General features: G+C 35.8%; 1 protein-coding gene and 1 long non-coding RNA gene across 11 annotated transcripts in view; both read right to left on the bottom strand.

The window, feature by feature from the left end:
* Window positions 1-16,238, bottom strand: part of LOC5577718 (high affinity cAMP-specific and IBMX-insensitive 3',5'-cyclic phosphodiesterase 8) — a 730,891-nt gene that overhangs the window by 122,494 nt on the left and 592,159 nt on the right. The window lies entirely within an intron of this gene.
* Window positions 4,581-5,238, bottom strand: LOC110676039. Its single transcript, XR_002500023.1, has 2 exons — window positions 4,922-5,238; window positions 4,581-4,805 (listed from the first exon to the last, which is right to left on the bottom strand). It is a non-coding gene; the product is annotated as an uncharacterized LOC110676039 (long non-coding RNA).

The following is a 16,238-nucleotide window of genomic DNA, read 5'->3' as shown; positions in this document are numbered from 1 at the left end:
AAGTTGGGGTGAAAACTCTTATATTTGTCTCTAATCTGTGCTTTTAGAACAAGTTTTAAAACATCTTTAAATACTAACTAAAAAGGGGTTTCTGTAACTCACATTAGTATTAAAATTGTATGCATCTATAGTACTGGCATGAATAAAGTACACAAAGGCGGATTTTTATACAAACTAGTCAAGTTTGGAGACCTGCTTCTGTTTCTAGCTAACCAATTGAACTTAAATTTTAACTGCAAGTAGCAAATTACTAGTTAGATCTGTGAAAAAATCATCAGATTCTAAGCAAGATTTATGAAGCTATTACAAACCACCCATTTTGACAATCATGAAAAAAAAAATGATTCTAAGATATTTTGAAAACGAACAAATTAGGATAAATATAATGTTCCACAAAGTTTTGAATTTCGTCTAAGCCAAAAAAGATTGCAGCAGAATGTCTTCTTCTAAATATTCACATGACAAAAGTATTTCAATTTGAAAATTTCGGCATTCTTCTCGCAAAAGTATTTTTTAAATAACTTGAAGACATTGAATTGAATTCAATTTTCTCACAGATCAAAGTTATGAAACGCAGTCCAGATTTCAGGTCGATCGGTTTGCTATGAACTTCGACACAGGTCTCCAATCTTGACAGATTTGTTTGAAAATCCTCCTTTGTGTATTTTTTTCCAGCCAGTACTGCAAAATAACAGCAGCTTTAATTTTTAAACATATCTATGGAAAATGCTTTTTAAAATAAGCCTTGAAAGAGGTAAGTTTTAAAATATTTCAAGTAAAATGTTTCCCTGACGAAGTTGAGTTGGAATCTATCCGGAATTTGAATCAGAGCGGTATTTCTGATGAATGAAATTAGTCTTATTTTCGAGCTATGGGGTGGGGGCAAATTGATCAATGGAGCGTATTGGATCAGGTCTACACCAAAAAGCATTTTCTTTCAAGGATGCTGAATATTTCGCTGGCATAACATACATTCCATGTTTTCTAGTTTATAGATGTCTGATAAACATTTTGATCATTTCATTTCTATTAGGATCAATCTTGCATATGCACTACCCGTCATAAATACGGACTCGTACGGAATATTGAATCATCCTGAAATGTTTAGCATCACTTCAAAACAGGAACATTTATGAGACTATATCTCGAGATGCTGACGATCTATAATGATGCAGACATCAGCAAAGTTGTTCTGCGGATCAAGCGCATCCAGAAAGCAAATAGTTTAGTTCGCAATTTCGTCGCTAGGTGGCGCTAGTGAGCATGTTAAATTGAGTATTTCATGCATTTTCTATTTTCTCATCCACATGAGATAGAAAGATCGAGGCTTCGGCAAAGTTGTTCAGAGAGTCAAGGACACTCGGGAAGCCGACAATTTGGCAAACCGTTTGGGTAAAATTGCGCACCGAATGTACCTGCTTTGAGTTTATGCTATTCTTGTTGGGTTATTTAATATTCAACTGAGTGTTGTAATACTTTTATTTTTCAATATTTATGACGGGTAGTGTACATATTCACAGTTTTTGAAGGTGTAAGCAATACTGCTGTATATCATGGTGCTATATAAACAACTAGTGCTAAGCCTTTATGCAAATTTTGATTGTCTGAAAAGTTGTGTAAGCTAAAATGTGAACATTTTGTGCTCATTTATGAAATCATACAGCTTTACAAGCATATTGTTTACTCATAAAACCATTTATTATCAAATAACGTGCTAAATTCAAGGGAAATTGCCTACATTTAGGAGTATCATGCAAAATTTACAATGTTTTATTTTGCAATAAAATGATCAAATACACGCGTTGTAAGAATTTTCACATCCTTTTTAGATTCAGGAGACCCAAATTTAGTGGATCGGGTTTTTTTTTTATCTTTAGCCTGCTTTGTTACAATGTGATCAATTTCGCCTCAATATCACATTTTATTTTTTTTTAATATTAAAACTAATTTTATAAATTGTATATGTTATTTCACAAAACAAAACTGATTACATAAACTCATAGAGATCAATGAAGTACTGATTTTGTCGAAATTAATTTGACAATATATGTTTTCCATAGGACATATCAAAAAGTTTTAAAATAGTGATCGATTTGCCCCCGGATTACGGTACAAGAAACAAATAAGCTTATTTCTCAAAATAAAGAGCACAAACAATGGTACTAATTATTCTCCAACATACTATCACCAAAGTTTTGACATTAATAGTAAATAAAAGAACGTGTGAGTAAAACAATGTAGTTCAAAATACTTGAATATGTTATTGTGTGTGGTGAAAAAAATATGCTGTAGGTAGATGTCATAAAAAAATCTTCGAGAAAAGATCGGTAGTAAACATAAATTGAAGTGTTTAGACATTTTTTTATGTGCTTCTTGTATGATCTACTTTATTCTACCTTTAAAAAGTAGGAGCGATTTAAGATATTATTAACGTAATATTATTAATACCTTAGAAATATCCGATAACGAATCCTAATTTCCTCCCATCCATTAATTCCCTAACAGACCGCATTCCAACGCTTTCGTAATAAAACCCACATATCGTCACGGGGCCGTGGTTCTTTCCTGTTTTCAGACAGAACATGAGCCCAAAACGACTGCACCCAATTCGAGAAAAAAAAAACACTCCTCATCATCATTGATCATCACACGCACCGTGGCTGATGTGATTGATGTTTCGAGATCGGATCCATTTCACTCCCAACCCAAAGCTAAACCGCAAGAGACCGTCGCATCGCTCAATCGACCGCGACCCCGACCAGTGGATTGCAACAAAACTGTATAACAGTTATATTAAATTTAATAAATTGAAAACTCATATATAATATAATTTGTTATGAACAATCTGAAGTAAATTAAGTAAATAAAAAAACGGATTTAGTACTATAGCATTTAATTCCACTAGAGTTTGTAACCTTTGACAGATACGAATATCTCGACCTCAACTGTAAGGCCGTCTTCAGTGTCGTGTACTAGACTAGACACTGAAGACGGCATTACAGTTGAGGTCGAAATACGCATATATGTCAAAGGATACAAACTGTAGTGCAATTAAATGGTATAGTACTGAATTCGGTTTTTCATCTACTTATAGGTATTCCACTAAACAGCTCCAAAGTTTATTATGAAATAAATTAGTTATAGATGGAAAGTTTTAGTTCATGTAAAACGTAGCAAAATTTGTTATAACTAAGATATGGAAAATAATACAATGAGTTATATTTTCGTTTGAATCATTAAAAATTTTAGAGGAATTTCTGGGGGAATTTTGTTAAAATTTTGATTATGTTCACTACTAATCAGCAAAAACTTTAACATATTTCATTAATAAAAGTTCTCACTGATTAATAAAATCCGTTGAAATTCTGTTTTCATCCACTGGTCGGGACAAGTGACGAAAAGCCTTCAAAGAACCTTTTATCGGCTTCTGCTTGACGTTCTCCTCCACTCTTTCCTCCTCTGTATGGGTGGAATGTTCATCGAGACGTAATTGCTCACCTTTTTTCGTCGGAAATCACACATCTGATTTAATTTGACGTTCACTTTCTATGGCGGCAGGAACGCAATAGGAGAAGCTTGCCGGTTATCACGTCGCATAAGGTTGATATAATGTTGACATGCGTGTAGGCAGGGAAGGGGAGCGGGTTCCGCTCTCACACTGCAATCATCGTCATTCAAACTTGTGGATAGCTTCAGCATGGCGGCACAACCCGTGGTGCATAAATTTCGTGAGAAATTATCATTATTGGAAGATGCGTGACGTGGCGCAGAAAAGTGCTCACCACACGAAAGGGTGTTTCGTTTCATCTATTGTGCAAAGTTCAATAGCTTAAAACAACGCTCACACGTTGCATAGTAGATGTGTCTATCTGCAGGCTGATGCAATCAAGGGGTGTTGCTGGTCACAGAAAAGTGTGCACGATACTCAAACGATTACATCAACAGTACTACACCGATATTAGCACAATAATATAGCATAGACTGACTGTACATGTTAATAGTTGCTACTCCGTGATCGATCGGAACTGGTGAGAATTGCACTTCGACCCAAATAAATAAGGGATAGAATTTTCCGGTTATTCTCGAAGTGCACATTTTAGCGGATCTCATATAATTCTGGAAACTTTTTTCAGAAGGGCGAATCTAACAAAATTTAGAAATTGAGTTTAATACTTGGCTGGTTCCTGCATGCAACATAGTTTTAAGAAATGCAAGAAAAAAATATTTTACTCGAGCTACTAGTTGATAAATCATGAAAAACAAAACGGCGTAATTAATTGTTTGATTCGATTTTTCTTAGTGTGCTATTCCGCCTTTTTTCCTGCACACCACACATATGGTGGCAAAAGGGCTAATTGGTAATCTTCATTATATTTGGGCATTTCAATATTTTTGCGCTTTTCTTTCACAAAAACTTACTAATAAATTACTTTATTAGTTATTTTGTGATAATAAAAGTTCATGCTATCCATCAGACTAGTAACTGGAATTATTGAACAACAAAATAACAATCCGGAGCAAGCGAAAGTACGGTGGAAATTTCATCTATATTACCATCGATCACCACCCAAAATCATCACTTCTCTTGGCTACCGTACTTTTACGGCATTTATGTTACTAAAGATAATGATAAATGTACACAAAATACCTGTTTAAATACATAATGGACCACTTCCCACCGCTAGCGGGAGTCATCCAATAGGGAACACGAATGTTATCCCAGTTGCAGGCGTCGATCTTTGACTTCTTCCTGTAGCCATGTACTCAGCTGCATTTCCTCTGGGGACACCACTTGACCGGGGAATCTAATTAATAGGAAGAAAACCAACCATCAGATGCGGGGGGAACGGTCGGTGTTTTTTACGCATTGATCGCTTTGAACAGTCAGCAGATTTGGCTGGAACATAAATAACAGACTTACCTCCGGGTTCCCGTGGCTTCTCAAAGCGGTACGTTTCTGGTTGTGCCACTAAGTGATAGTACCAGTGAGGAATGCTGGTATTTTTCACTATTTTTAACTTTTTTATTATATTTTTATGCTCGATGCAATACGGCGTAATTAACATAGAAGAAAACGAAAGGGATAAACAAATCGGCGAAACTGACAGATGATTTGTCAGTTGGACGCAGCCAATGGGCTCAATTGGAATTACGATTTGACAAAGGACGAATATTCTGAAGGGCGCAATAAGAACGATGTTTCGAAAAGGGCTGGGCGATATTTTTCTTAAATTAGTGTGGCAAAATGATCATAGAAAAATATGATAATTGGTGAAATGATAGATCAATTGATAATCAATATGATAAAAAGTAATGCGGGTTTAAAATAGTGTGTATAGCAAATAGAGAATTAATTTCTTGTGAGGAAATTTCAATCAATAATTTCTCATATTGTCATCAATGTCAATTTCGCCGTTTTGAAAAAAGTGCACAGAATTGATCAATAACAGCGCCGGCCAAATCCTTACAGTCGGTTGGGATGGGGAAGGAATATTAGTGTGTAATGATTGTTGCGTTTTTAGAGAACAAGAATACCTCTGCATCTCCAAAATCACAATGGGAAAAAATTTCATCAGTAAGAAAGTAAATAGATCTGGGAGTTAGCTTTGGTCGGTGATTCTTCTTATTCTTCTTGGCATTACGTCCTCACTGGAACAAAGCCTGATTCTCAGCTTAGTGTCCAATGGTCACTTCCTCAGTTATCGACTGAGAGCATTCTTTGCCAAAGTTGCCATTTTCGCATTCGTATATCGTGTGGCAGGTACGATGATACTTTATGCCCAGGGAAGTTAAGGAAAGTTCCATTACGAAAATATTCTTGACCGACCGGGAATGGAACCCAAATACCTTCATAATGGCTTTGCTTTGTAGCCGCGGACACTAACCACTCGACTAAGGAAGGCCCCCTTTGCGAACATTGCTCCCTGAAATTGCTTTCATTTCTTCGTATATATTATATGTATTGCATCAAGATATCTTTATGTTTGGATGCGTTCCAGTACTGGGAGCTGTTCATCGTTGGGAGATCTCTCCTTGTTTCGTTTCAAGTGCATCTGGTAACAAAAACAATAAATTCTAAAAGTAGGTAGGTAGATAGAATCATAAGAGCAATATCGACTTTAGCGTTCATGCCACAGTTATCGTTTAGCTAATGATTTTTTACGGAACCAACGAACAAGCAATCTGTGGAATGTTCAATTATTTGAAGGATAAGGAATGTCCACACCTGCTTCTTGCTCGAGGTAATAATAATGAAATGTTTGCTCTCATCTAATTGGAACACACTTTGTAATGCTGTTGGTGTGAGTTGCATGAAGTATCGAGCATGAAATCAAAATTAATTAAAATTTTATCATTACATTCTGGTAATGGTTGAACGAGAGTTGATTTCTAAAAGAATTATTGTTTTGTGTTTCAACAAGATCAAAGGGCTCTAAGTTCGAAACATTTGATACAATGTTATCAAATTCTTGGAATAGTACCAAATAGTAGTTACATAATTTAAAAAAAATATCTTTATGGATATCTTTTCAAGTACAAACATTTCATTTTGAAATGATTTCATGGAATGATTATTTTTATTGTAAACGGTATTCATTCATTTTCTAATATAAATGAATTTGAATGGAAAACTGTAAAAAACATGATTTAAAATTCGATTTTCGGAATTCTAAATGTTCCCGGGTTAATTTAATTTACAACAGTTCAGCAAACTACTATGATCCATTCTCATTCCGGTATTCCGTCATGATCAAACTACTCAATCATTTTAACTGCACTTGCCTCTAAAGGTACAACCAACCATGCCTCTTCCCCGCCCTGGCACTAATCATATTCTCCCTGTGCGATGCAGATGTTGATTGGATCTAATTTTTAATGCAGCGTGTTTTGCACCCATTAGTGCCAGTTGAGTTGATACGCTTCATTAGGTAAATCTCATGTCACAGCTATTATCGGCCTCATGAATGTCTTCTTCTCGGCTCATGGCGGCAGCCTGATAAAAAATAATTTCATAAAACAATAGATTTTACTGTACAAGTTTCATATTTTCCATCAGGTTTACCTCAAAATGAAACGTGTAATTTTCACAATCCACATACAACCTGTTTTATAGTTTGTATTGTACACCATAAGTTATATGGTGTTTGAATAGGTTCAACTATCATATTAATTGTAAATTTTTATTCGGGTAGCGTTGGATGCGACAGTCAACAAGGATGGATGGAAGTGAATGAAAAATAAACTCGATACTTTGATAAACACCAAGAAACTGTTGCAATCGGCTGCATCTTTCGATACGCTTTGGCTCTGGTTTCGATTTGTGCAGCTCAAACCACCGTCGTCGTCGGAAAGGCATTGACTATTATAGGACCTTGCAGTGAAGAAATTTCCCCGGTTGCCTTTGGCTTCTAGTTTTCCGGACCGCCAAACAGATCGTTGCCGTTGTAGTCGTTGTCATTCTGTATCCAATCTCGTTAGCGTCACCAGCTCGTGTTGTTGTCGCTTTAGGGTATGCGATATGCATTTTTGTCATGTCATGGGGTGGTAAAATGACCACCGTGTCTTTTACCGAGAAAAATAAACTTCAATGAATTTTTATCATGCACGGACGATTTAGAGCATAAATCGGAGTGTTCGAGTTGATACGGCGGTCTAATGAAGTAAAAAAATCATCGAAAAGTAAGATTTAAGAAAACCACGCTTGAAAATTAGAACTGACGTAACTTTTAGCTGGTCTTGAGATTTTTCAGTGAGGTAAATATCGTTATGATAAGATGTCAAATTAAGGGTATGCGATATGGATTTTTTCCATGTCGATACGAAACGAAACGATACGCGGAATATCTTGCGCTGATAATGACGAAACGAAACGAAATTTAAAAATGTTTCGTGTAACTCGATACGAAATCAAATGTCTCACGGAATTTTTCGAAACGAAACGAAATTTTTGAATTTGTTTCGCGGAATACACGTTTAAGTTTTTTTTTCTTGTCAAAAGATAGAAATTTGACAATAGGCATAAAAACGTCTTTTTAAATCCTTTACCATATAGAAACCTTAGCGTTGCTCAGCGGAATCCTTATATGTTTTGGTAAAACTCTTTTCTGTTTGTTTGAAATCTTCTTAATAACTTTTAAAGGTTTCATTTCAACATATCTGACACTCACACAAGGCAATGAGTAGGTTTAAGGAAAATAATCATCATCGTTCTACACATGTTCAAAACCAGTTTTTTTTTTGCTCAAAATTGAAGCAACGTTCATGAACATCTATCATTGCATTACACTTGTTACATGTAATACGATGATAGATTTTCATGAGGACATCTTGAAATTTGAACGTAAAAACTGTTTTTTTTTTATGTTTGATGGTAGCTGATGATTTAATGATGGATTCTTGAGCCTTAATTTAAATGTAGCAACTAAAAAGTGGGTCGAAAAGCAGTTACAAACATTCAAAACAATCTTAAAAGTATTGAGAGGAGTCCAAAATTAATTTGATTTTTAGAAACGCCTTACAATTTTTTTAATCATGTGGATATGTTGATATATACCATAAAACATGGAATAATGGTATTCATTTTTTTTTGCTGTACTTTATGCTTTGTGGCTTGAATGAATGTGATTGGGGACACAAGTCAATAAGTGATCATGAAAACACTAAACTGAGAAGCAGACTCTTCCCCAGTTGGAACACAACGCAAGAAAGAAGAAGAAAAATAAGTAGAACAGAGGAATCACTGGAATATTTGCTCTAGTATTTGCTGGAGGATTGAATTAAATTAAATTTAAAAAAATCCATCAACACATACCTAAGAAATCAAGATAAATTTAAAAGAACTTCAAAAGTGATAAACTCCAAGAGATATTGCGACAGCAACATAACCAGGATTGCCTGTTGGGGTAATTTAGAAGTTCCTAATAAATTTTCTGGAAAAGCCTTGCATAAACTGTGAATTAATTCTTGGAGGGATCAAATCTGGATGAATGCAAACTTTAAGAGTAAACCTTGTAGAAAATACTGAAGGAATTTCTATTATTTTGTAGAGCAAATACTGGAGAAATGATCCTATTCCAAAATCTGTGAAGGAATTTCTGGACGATTTCTGGAAGAAAGAAGGATTGTTGATATTATCTCATTTTCAGATTCTTTGTTTAAAACTGACTACAAAATCACATTTTCACTGAATTTTGAGTCTCGAGAGTATTTTAAAAATATTTGAAAATTTCGAAAAAAAAGTTTTAAACCTGGACTACATAGCATAGAGCAGTGGTCACAAAATTGTGACCCGCGGGCCGCATGCGGCCCTTTCCACAGTTCTGTGCGGCCCGCGAGAATTCGTTGGATATAAATGAGTTGCGGCCCGCTTGTTATGATCTCATTAAAAAAGGAATGTATTTCTTAAGTCCTTACAATCAAATACTTATAAGTTGTACATTATGCACTACATCGTGCTGAATAGAGATGGAATTTTATCTTGTTTATTTTATATTTCATGAACGGCTCTGAATTTTGTCTGACAATACTAACTGTTATCGAATCTTGAATTTTCCATTAATCTTGAAAAAGCTTTTTCTGCCAATTGGCATAAAAGCGTTCTAAACCTTTTAAGAGCTTTGAGAGCGCAATTTTTATGTAAAGGAAGTTGGTAAAGCTTCCTACAGTGGCTGGAAAAACTTTCTTTCAGAAGCTTCTTTCTGGCTTTACGTCCCCACTGGGACAGAGCCTGTTTCTCAGCTTAGTGTTCTTATGAGCACTTCCACAGTTATTAACTGAGAGCTTGCTATGCCAATGACCATTTTTGCATGCGTATATCGTGTGGCAGGTACGAAGATACTCTATGCCCTGGGAAGTCGAGAAAATTTCCAACCCGAAATGACTCTCGACCGGTGGGATTCGAACCCACGACCCTCAGCTTGGTCTTGCTAAATAGCTGCGCGTTTACCGCTACGGCTATCTGGGCCTATCAGAAGCTGGAAAAGCTTTTTTACACAAGCTGGAAAAGCTTCCTTCCAAACGCTGGAAATCTTCTTTCCAGAACCTGCAAAAACTTCCCTCCAGAAGCTGGAAATGCTTTCATCCAGAAGCTGCACACTTAGAAAATATCACCGACTTCGGTATTTTTTTTTACCGAAATAAAAACCGCTGAGCGCTCGGTAATGCTTTCGGTAATGTTAAGAATTACCGAATAACCTGTAACTTTAATCAACACACAGCTGTCAAAATTTACAGTATGTTCGTAGAATATTACCGAACGAAATGTTAAATAAATTACCGAACGCTTTGTTCGTAACAGCAGGTAGAATAGAATAGAATTATAAAAAAAACAACGAAATTTATATTGGAATCAAATGTAATGAATCAATTTATTTCGCGAATTCTGCTGTTTCCTTTAGATGAAGAGTAGGCCATTGAACACCGTCAGCGGGATCAGGTAGGACATCGGACAACAATCCTGGCTGTTTACCCCCTATGAAGAAAACCGCTGCCGGTGCGATTCCGTCATGGGTAGTTGTGCTCGTAACGCGATGCTGCAATCCGGGAACGTAAATTGGCGGCTGTATACTACAACGAAAACATTTATTTCCATCTTCATAGAAACACTCTGGTCATACTTACGTAAAATACGTACCGGACGCTAATCGCGCTGCTGTAGTTAAAAAAAAAAACAGATGCTATTCATCTGATCTTGTTGATTAGCACTTAGAGACAAACATGGTGGCCTCAGAATTTTCAAATTACCGTTTGTTCGGTAAAGCATTGAGCATATTGAACTGAAGTACGGTAAAAACTTACAGTCTACGGCGAATCTAAATGATTTACAGTTTTTTCGGTAATGAAACGACGATTTCGGTAAAACTGGTGGAATATTGTTTTGATTTTTTTTTTTTACATTTAAGGTTTTTCGGTAAATCTCGTCTGCATTACCGAAACCTCAGTTAAATATTTATTTACAGTACGTTTCCGGTAAGATAATTTATCGAACAACGAGAAAAAATCTAAGTGTGTGGTAAAACTTCCTTCCAGAAACTGGAAAATCTTTCTCCCAGTATCTGGAAAAAGCTTCCTTCCAGAAGTTGGAAAAGTATTCTTCCAGAAGCTGGGAAAGCTTCCTTCCCATTTCTAAGATTTATAAGATGAAATGATCGGCACAAATATCTTTTAAAACTTGTGCGGATTGATCCGGCTTAGAAGACAGATATGAGGGATATTTTAGCATTGAAGAGGAATCGTCATTCTTTTTGTTAAATTCATGTATTTGATATTTTAAATGAGAACCGGATTTTTTATCACAAACCTAGAAACATTCTAATTATAAACAAAGTTATATGCATGTGGAAAACCATAAAAGATTCAAAGATGTTGGAGTTATTAATGAAGGGTTTTTATTTTATTATATTTCAAATCCATCAAAATAGAATCTTCCATGTCTTGCGGCCCGCTCCATGTTCTGCAAGTATCGAAGTGGCCCGCATAGACAGTATGGCTGAGGACCACAGGCATAGAGGAACCGCAAATAAGATTGACAATTTCACCCATGTTCGTTCAGACAATCCATCTTTCAATGAGCTAAATTTGATGTTTGGCTTATTTTTTTCTCGAGATCTAGATGTGCGAAAATTAAAAAAAAATTGTTGCGCTTTTCTATTGTGAAATACCCTAGGTATACCACCAAACTTGAATCTAAATCCGGAACCAATTTGGATGGTGCTTGCAATGCATGAATCAAATTTATAACTGATTTGTGATTTTTACTAAAACAAATTATCAAAATCGATCGAAAGATGCCGAAACTAGAGAATTTTGAAACTTGATGTCGGTATTGAAAAGGTTAAGACCTTTGCCTTGCGGCATTTGGCTTCCAATACTTGTAATGATAGATTATCAATATTCGCATTTTTTTTTAAATTGGGGGTCGTGAGGAAATTATGTCACGTTATAAGAGGAGAGAGGAGTTGGTGGTGTGGTACAGCGTGAATAAACCTAGATTCATTTTTCGATATAAAATAATGTATACATCTTCCTTGTTTAAGGTGAATATAAATCAAAGGCATACCTCAGAATTTCAAGAGCACAAATCTAACGAACCCGACAGCGGCCATCGAGTAACAAATCGATAGCCCGTAACGCGGGTAGATCACCTTTTCGAGGTGCGTTACGGGGTAAGATCTACCATATTGTACTCTTGTTGTATCTGTTCTTGTGAATACTTATTAGTAGGGTCGGAAGAGTATAAGAGAGTAACAAGACACTAAGACCCACCTATTTGTCCTAGATAATGAGGAGGTCGAAGTGAAAAAATGGTTCAATCAGCATCTGAGGTTGGTTTAAACTCATGAGACAATTTCATTCCGAGTTCAAGAATTTATCTTTCGATATCTAGGAGGGAAACGATTCCGAATCAGTGGAGTAGCAGACCTCTTAACTTCTAAAATAAGCTTTTTGTTTCAAGGAATCTAAATGTTTCATGGGATGAAACCTGTTCACAGTTTCAAAAAACGACTTTGAACCTTATAAGTAGAAGCAATAATTTGATATGCTAGAGTACCGATGCATGGTCAAAATCAGTATCATTCAACCAGCTTAGTCGCCGAACCTGATTAAGGGGCGCGCTTTTGAGAGTTTAATGGTGACAAACTGTTTTCTCCTAAAGGTATAAATAGCGGTATCTTTTTCTAAAGAGGCTCTATGCAAAATGGTAAAGAATGATATTTGTATAAAAAACGACATTATTTCTCAATAGTAATGGAGTAGAACGACATGCACTAAACAAAGGACATGGGTATACCACAAAAGATCAAAGAAAACTGGTCGCAGTGGTTTAGAAACAGAAACAGAACAAATCGATAGATTTTTCAGCTTGAATGGACGTCTGGTTCTTTAGATTTGTGCTCTTGAAGATTTGAAGTGTGGCTTTGGATTACCCAAATCAACGCGACTTTTTACGGCGACAGCGACAAACAATCGCTGCGATTTCGCTGCTACATGTAGAGTTTTATGACACAACAACGAAATCCGGAGAGCCTTAACTCATTGATGCGTGCTATTAGTTTTCTCTTCTTTTCTCCCGCTGTTCTTATGCAGAGTTAAAAGTGACGTCATAGCGGGAAAGCAAGAGAGAGAACTAATGCGCGCATCATTAATCTGCACCACCTGAGCAAATCCAGAACATCAGGGACTCAAGCTCCGCAGCTTTTTTTGACATTTGTGTACAAACAATTTTTGCGATATATTAACGGATTTGCTCAAAAGGACACGCGATGTTCCCCGGAGGAAACCGTGGCTTTGCTCTCTTCATTCTTATGGAAGATAACATTGCGGTAGTTCATCAAACTCAGTTGTTCCTTCCCTGGGCAATTCGCCGCGAGGAATTTAGGGCAAATGGGCGTTTTTGGAAACCTTACAACGGCAGTGCAGTTTATCATATCCTGCGGACCAGTCAATACTACAGAGGGATTCCACGGAGGCATGCAAGTCGATTCTGATCGACCATTTCAAAAATATCTGAAACTTTGCACAGTTTTTCAGTTCCATCTAAATCGTCATTTTCCGATATCAAATCTTCAAGTTGAGTCACGACTAACTTTTCAAAAGGGTGTATGTGAAAATGGTTCAAAAATATTCAAAAAACTGCACAGCAAAAACGGTTCGTTCGATTGTTAGACAACTAAAGAAACAAAGTTAGACAACTAAATAAAGATTCAAAAAAAAAAATACACACAGTAAAAAATTTTTTTTTGCATTAAAAAACATCATTTTTGTCACAAAAACTCAAATATCTCAAAACCCTATCGGAATACCAACGTATTTTTTTGAGGGAAAACGGTCCATTATATTAGCTATCTACCATAAAAATTTGGTGATGGTAAGTCAATAAACAAAAAAGTTATGACATTTCAAATATTTCACAAATTTGACACTTAGTGAAATTTTTTTTTTTTTTTCATTATTAATTTTTTTTAGGACCGCAGTTTGTTGCTGAATTTTTTGTTAAGGGTACCACATGAGGTTAACAAGTTGTTTTCATGATATTTTATTTAATTATTCATAACTATTATAGCATCTATTAGAAAGTTAGACGCGATCCAGTGTTGTGATCTAAAGTCTTGATAGTGTCATATTTTTTATTGTACGTAACTGAAGAAAAATTCTCTCAATAGTGTTGAAACCTTTTGATAAAAGAAACCTATAAGAAATCTAATATTGAAGACAAAAGCTACAAAAAAAGTTTTCTATACAGGTATACGACTAGTTTACCTGCAAAAAGTTTACATCGTAGAGAACAAGGCGGGTCTATACCCAGGTGATCTAGTATACGTAAAGCAGGTCGGTTTTCTCGGCGCTGGTTTTCTCCACAAAGTTAAAATCTGATTACACCTGGGTATAGACCCGCCTTGGTAGAGAATAGACTTTGTTAATCATATTTAGGAGAAAGCGAGTAACTTCAACAACATCAAAAACAAGATAGGTACATACCATGAACAAACTCACGAAAAAGCTAAAAATATACTACCACTATGGTTATAAAAGATTTAATTGTAAAATTTTTCTTCAGTCAAGCAAACGACACCAAACTAGTCAGTAAAAACTTAAAAGTGATTTTGTTTATTAAAATCTAACGAGCAACATGAGTAGTCGCTTTCTCAACTGTTGCAGGCCGTTTGCAGAAAAAAAGTGTTCGAAAGAGCTACGAAATCTCACCGAAAGCACCATAGATAAACTGAAAGCGGCTGGTTATGCTCCAATGTCTACATTGAATACGTCCTGCCGTTTAAACGTTGACAAACGGGCAATCTGTACATCATCGGTGGATCAGGTTGCAGGAAGTTCGAAAACAACAACAACTGAGGAATTACTAGATGCACCGACAACAACTGAGGAGTTACCAGAAGTACCAAGTGCAGATAGTCTTGCCACGGTACCATCAGCGACATCTGTTTCAACAAATCAATCAGAAGATGAGTGCATCCAGAAGGTCAACATCGAACGCTTCAACGAAGGGATAGCTGGAATAAAAGTGACTCCGATTAAATGGACGAAGATGGGTTACGTCAATTATCCCGAGAAAAAATACCGTGAAATCAACGAAGCTGTACGAAGAAACCTCTTCAAATTAGGACCTGAGGATGTGGAAAATACAGACTACGATGAGGTAATTATGAATATGAAGGAAAGGTTCTCGAATCTAGCCACGACAAGGAAAGAAAAATTATTGATTTTGTCGATGCTGCCAAGCTCGTGGTCTATTCAAGACGCCATTGATGAGTTCAAAACCAATAGAAATACAGCAAAAGAGGCAAAACAATTCAAAAATAACTGTCTTGCAACCAAAAATGCTAGGTCGAGTACTTCATTAACAGATGAGACAAAAGAAAAAATAATTCAATATTTTGAAGACGATGAAGTAAGTAGAGCTATGCCTGGCCAAAAAGATTATGTATCTGTAAAAAAAGATGGAAAGCGTCAAGCAATCCAAAAACGATTAATGATGACTACTTTGAAAGAAGCGTATACACGCTTCAAGGAAATTAACGAAAATATTAAGGTAGGTTTTTCCTCATTTGCAAGCCTTCGTCCAAGGCAATGCAAGCTTCTATCCAATTCAGGAACACATAATGTTTGTGTGTGCACAACACACGAAAATATTAACCTAATCTTACATAGTTTGAAAAGAATCAATTTATCAAAGGATATTAAAATGTTAACTGGTAGTCTTTTGTGTGAAAATACAACATCAAATTGCTATCTACGATCTTGTTCAGATTGTCCAGATTCTTCATCATTGGAAAATACTTTATTCGCTGAGTTTGAAGAAAATTATATTGATCAGTTATCATTTGAGCAATGGGTGACCACGGATAGGTGTGACCTAGAAACTATTGTAATACCTGTAGATGAGTTTGTGTCATTTTTTTGCTTGAAATTAGAAAGTTTAATTCCTCACGACTTTATTAAAACAGAGCAATCCCGCTTTTTAAAAAATACGAAAAATACATTACAAGATGGTGAATTTTTAGTCATTTGTGATTTTTCTGAAAACTGTTTTGTATTGCAAGATGAAGTGCAGTCCCATCACTGGAACGTACAACAAGCTACAATTCATCCATTCGTTATTTATTTCAATGGAAGTACGCAAATTGAACATTTTAGTTTTATTGTAATTTCCGAAGATTTAAGACACGACTCAGTATCTGTAAATTTGTTCATTGCCAAAATGATTAACTTTTTACGCGTTG

This window comes from Aedes aegypti, chromosome 2 (assembly GCF_002204515.2).
Source record: "Aedes aegypti strain LVP_AGWG chromosome 2, AaegL5.0 Primary Assembly, whole genome shotgun sequence".
Lineage (NCBI taxonomy): Eukaryota > Metazoa > Arthropoda > Insecta > Diptera > Culicidae > Aedes > Aedes aegypti.
The sequence above is the reverse complement of the archived record's forward strand: the minus strand, read 5'-3'. Positions and strand labels throughout refer to the sequence as shown.